A 6,095-nucleotide genomic window follows, 5' to 3' on the forward strand; every position below is an offset into this window, starting at 1 on the left:
AGGATGACGCTCAAACTCAACAGCAACTCGCGGATCAATTGAATGTGACACGAGAAGCCGTCTTCATACGTTTGAAATCCATAGGAAAGATCCAGAAGATGGGAAAATGGGTTCCACATGAACTGAATGAAAGATATCAGAAAAACCGAAAAACCACTTGCGAAATACTGCTCGCCAGGGGGTGATCCCAATTGACCACGTCTCGATTGGACACCACCAATCACAGCGACCGGTGCTTAGGAGCTTTGGAGTCTCAAGCGCTGTGAGTGGCTCGTGTCCAATTGAGCCGTGTCCAACTGGATGCCACCCCTCGCCAGGTACAAAAGAAAGTCATTTCTCCATCGAATTGTGACTGGCGATGAAAAGTGGATATATTTTGAGAATCCTAAGGGTAAAAGATCATGGGTACTCCAGGCGAACCATCGACATCGACTGCAAGGCCAAATCGCTATGGGCGGAAGACAATGCTCCGTGTTTGGTGGGATCAGAAAGGTGTGATCTATTATGAACTGCTAAAACCTGGCGAAACCGTTAATACTGAACGCTATCGACAACAAATGATCAATTTGAATCAAGCTTTGCGTGAAAAACAACCAGAATATTAAAAAAGGCAACACAAAGTGATTTTACTTTATGATAATGCACCATCACACCCAGCAAAACTGGTCAAGGAAACGATTGAGGCGTTTGGTTGGGAAATACTTTCGCATGCGGCTTACTCACCAGACTTGGCTCCGTCCGATTACTACTTATTTGCATCGATGGGACACGCACTTGCTCAGCAGCGCTTCACTTCTTACGAAGATGTATGAAAATGGCTAGATGACTGGTTTGGCTCAAAAAAGCAACAGGTTTTTTTTGGCGTGGCATCCACAAGTTGTCAGAAAGGTGGAAAAAATGTATAGCTAGCGATGGGTAATACTTCGAATAAAATATTTCTTATCATTTTCATGCAATAAACGTGTATTTTCTATTAAAAAATTCCGGTTTCATATTTACATACCTGGTAAGTACTAACGGCACTCTTAATTGTACAAAGTGAAGTAATATTATGCGAATAATATATTCCATTGTTATATTTGTTGATGTTGGTCTAAGAAATGTACAAAATATACCAATTTATTATATTTAATACACTTTAGAAGGGTGTAATATATAAATATAATTGATATTATTTTATAACTATTCTCTTATTATATCATTTCCTTTTTTGATACTGAGTTTATTAATAGAATATCAACATTTATTTACATGTAATTTTTATTTAGTTTTAATTATTTATGATATTAAAATTTAAAAGCACTTAAATTAAATGATATTAAAATTTAAAATCACTTAAGATCCAGCTTTAAACGTTATTTATTTTTTACTTATTGTGTATTCACATTATACAATCTCTTAATAAATTATTTATTACTGTTAATTTAGGGAGCCAACTTCACAGGAAAAAGCTACAACATCAAAATTTCAGTCAATTTTACCAAAACTCAAATTTCATAAGATTATGACAGGGTCCTTTGTTACAATAATGATTAACTGTAACTATATTAAAAATTATCTAAGACATACCATTTTCTAGGGATTATAGGGAAATCGTGAATGGTAATATACTAAAAAGTAAGAGAAAAAAAGGGATTAAAAAATGTACTCATTTTCAACTTTATTTTCTTAAAAATTATTGCAAATACCCTTAAGAAAAAGTGTTCCAATATATTGATTAACTATTCAGTATATTGAAACACTTTTTCCTAAGGATAGTATATCTATAACGCGATGCTTTTGTCGCAAACGTATTACACAACAATTTACTCATACAGCACAGAAATATTTCAGAAAGATCTAAGAAATGTTTCAACTAAAAAAGCGAAACATTTAAAAAATGTTGCGAAATATTTCTGCAAGATCTTTGAAAGATCTCTGAAAGGTCAAAACGTCTGCGATTCTTCCACATGAAATCTTCCAGAAATATGTCTGAAAGGTCTGAAATATATCTGCAACCTTTGTGCAATATATGCGAAATGGTTTCAAATGTATTTCTTAAATCTTTCTGAAAGGCCCTTTATATATTTCTGGAAGATTTCGTGTGGAAGAATCGCGGACATTTTGACCTTTCAGAGATCTTTCAAAAATCTTGCAGAAGATTTCGCAACATTTCTGACATCTTTCTGAAATATTTCTGTTGTATGGGTGGGCTACTTCTTTTTGATATTAAATGTACTATTATTCAAGTGCTATAAAAAAACGCATTATAAAATTTTACTTTGAAAAACACTTCATATGCTTTCATTTTGGAGCCCAAATTTGGGATTCACTTTACAGGCGAAATGCTGCGCTTCTTATATTTTCGCTTAGGTGATTCTTATTTACGAGTAAATGTTCTTCGCCGAAGCTCTTTGTCGGTGGAGATATGTAATTTGTTGCATATGAAAGATTTCAGAAATAACTTAACTGAAAGGTTTGCTAAAACGATTTTATATGAAATGTTATAGAGATAACTCAACTGAAAGTTTTGTAAAATTATGTTCATATGAACAATTTCAGAAATATTACTGTTGCAACATTTCATGTGACATATTACAAAATTCTTTCAGAATTGTTACACATGAAATGTGAAAGGTCGAAATGATTTTGAAACCTTACTGAAAGTTCTCTGCAACTATCGGTGCTGTATGGGTAATGCTTAAACAATTCAATGTGAATTATATATTATATACTACATATGTACATGCATATATATCATGTTTGTAGTCTTTTAAACTGCACAATTGATTTTCCGGACTTATAAACGCAATTAAATTACTGTAATAATATCACGAATTAATAATTAAATTGACAAGCAATTCTTAATAATTTGATGCACAATCAGGCATCATATTATAGAAAGATGTCAATGTGTTGAAAAACTGTAAATAAAATTGCGAAAAATACCTCGAATACAAACAGGAACCGAACCCAGATCTCTTGTATTCCGTACGAGCGTCCTAAGCTTTTAGATTACCGAGGCCTTATAGTAATATTCCTTGCGATAATCGGTATATGTAAAGAAACGTCCTTCTTTCAGGCGACGTAATATAAACAATAAGAATCTTATTTTAGACCGTAACATGTGAGAACACAATATAAAATATAAATTGAAATTTTTTTGTTTTATGTTGTAGTTTATTTTTTTTACTTTTTATATCTTTTATAATTTATATCATTCTTTTTTCTGATATTAAAATTATTTATAGACAATATTAAAAACTTGAGAGTAACTATTTTTTTTAATGTCTTATTGAGAGTCTTGATGATCAATTTGATTGGTTTCGTATAAATATAAATATAATCGACATTATTTTAATAGATATCAGGATATAAATAAGAATATAAGGAGTTACATGCAAACTACATACTTTTTTTTATTTATTTGTATATTATTCTTATATAACTATTCTTTTGTTATGTCATTTCCTTTTCCGTTACCGAGCTTATTGAATATCGATGTTTATTTACTTATAATTTTTATTTGATTTTAATTGTCTATTAATATTAGAATCTTAATATATCAATCACATAATCACATATTCAATAATTTTACAATTTTTTATATTTTTCTCGAGATATGGAATAAAGTTTTCAGAAACAAAATGTTGCGTATGTTTGAGATTTTCGATTTAATCACACAACAACAATACAGAGTATATTACAGATATAATATCCGAATTTTTTTTCATTTTAACGAGACAGTAACATTCGTTGGCTGTAAATCATAAATGAGTACAGATATCACACACACAGGTTCAAGAATCAGTTAGTTCATGAATTCTCAATAACGAACTGACGAATAGATCAGGGCGTTCTGCCTTTTGAAAGTAGAAATTCGAATTTTGAAAATGATTTCTTCGCACGTCGTTTCTGACACAGAATTTATTATTTCGAAGATGTTGACGATTTAAGAAATCAGAATAACAACAATGTGCGAAAGATATTATTTCCGAGTTTATATATCCTTTTAACATTCCCATAATTTCGCTGTATATTCGAATATATATATTATACATATTATACGCGAAAACGAATCTCAGGAAGGGAGCAATCACAATCATTGCACTGGCAAAATTGTAAAATGTATCTGAACTACATTAATGTGGAGTTCAATAGCGTTAATCGAGCTATCATTGCACATGAAATGTAATTTTCAAGTATGTGAATAGAATACGTTAGTAATAAAATGAAAAAATTTTTTTCATATTTTTCAGAACGAGATATCAGAGTTCTCAATCTCATTCAAATATAAAGTTTAGAAGAATGGAAAAGATGAAAAATCAAATATTTATCTTCAGATATGCTGAACACAAAAAATACATTTCATACTCAATGACTCGATATGAGCGGTCGGGAATTTCTCGTTAGAAAGAAATCAGTCGTTATGAGTATGAGTGAGAGTTAGCACTACGTAGTTTCTCTGTCAAAGTCGTAAACAATGTAGACTTTCCAAATATGATTCTTCTTTAACCCTATACATATATCTTCGAAGCTTAACTTCGCGTAATCGCGCATCGCGACTAATATTCTAATTATGTCTTTTTGGTACGTTGCTGCCTAGCCCAATTGCTGGAGCCCTCACGAGAAATTATCTTCCTGTGACTAGAATATTTTATTCCAAGTTGCGAATATTGCATGTAAAAGAGCCGCAGTGTTATCACGGTCGTTAAACCTAAGACTACTTTATCGAACAAAAAGATAAATAAATACATCATATACATACATATAAATAATAAATTTAAAAATTGCTAAATTTTATATATATATAAATAATTTATGTATTTATTTAAAGAGGATTTAAACTATTTAAGAGAATGTAAAATTTTACAAAATCATACCTATATACAATTGAACGAATAAAATTAATAACATTGCACTAGAAAGAAATTATGAATACATATATTGAATCCACAAGATTCATTGGTGTTTAAGAATTTATGATTTAGCGTAATTTATACATAAAAAGTACAAATTAAACGCCTAAACTGCTATATTATATGAGGAAATTACGATACAATAAGTAATGAACACAAGATCAAATCTTTTTTTTCGGTTATTGCTTATATAAGAATTAATAAATAATTGAAAAAATACATAGGTAATTTAACAAAAATTCGCAATAGAAACAGTTTTAGAGATAGACGAGAGCGCGAGCGTGGCATGGCAGACAGTGAACTGGTCTATTATGCCAGAGGTCCCGGGTTTGATCCTGGTAGAAACCAAAATATTTACGCTCGTGTCTTCTCTCGGAAAAGGTCTTCCGAGAGAATCCTTACTCACAGAAATACTCTCGAAAAATCCGCCGTTCGGAACCGGCATTAAAACTGTAGGTCCCATGTGCTTGTGGTAATTGAATAATCAGCGTGCGCACCACAAGCATATGAGAGTGTAACACAGGCCAGAAATATAACGTAAGAAGAAGAGAAGAAAGATAGACGAACGTTTTATAAAAATTTCATTTTTTAGAGAGAAAGAAAATTCTCGTATCTATTATTAAAATATCCTCTTGACTTGTCTTGCATATGTACGCATTTCTTTTCGCATTTGAATATTCGTTTTAAATTAAGTGAAAACCTCTGCTAGAAGTTATAGGAAAATGAAGTTACTGCACCATGTTAATATAAGTCTGTTTGACTAGATAAAGAGATAGAGAAAGAGAGTATAATACATTAAATTCTACATTGATATCCATTTTTCTCCACGATAATCCTCCAGTCAACAATAACTGCAAAATTGCACTGTAATTCGAATAAAAAAATTCGAAATCTAAAATTGATATTTTGTATCTTCTTTTCCAATAAAATTGTAGAATAAGTGATATTATTATTATAACCGAGATTTGCTGTTTCTTTTTATAAATTTTATAACCCAGTTAATTAATATCCTGTTTAATCATTAAAAAAATGCATATGTAAATTTTCAACTATGCTCCGAATGGGATTTCCATTCGAAATTAATTTTAATTAAATTAAAAAAGAAATTAAATAAATACTATTTAAATAAAATATCAAATAAATCAACAGCTGCCTTTGCATTTTTAGATTCTGATTGCAAAAATCATTATTTTAAAT

The sequence above is a fragment of the Trachymyrmex cornetzi genome, unplaced genomic scaffold, assembly GCF_001594075.2.
Source record: "Trachymyrmex cornetzi isolate Tcor2-1 unplaced genomic scaffold, Tcor1.1 scaffold21, whole genome shotgun sequence".
In the NCBI taxonomy this organism is placed as follows: Eukaryota; Metazoa; Arthropoda; class Insecta; order Hymenoptera; family Formicidae; genus Trachymyrmex; species Trachymyrmex cornetzi.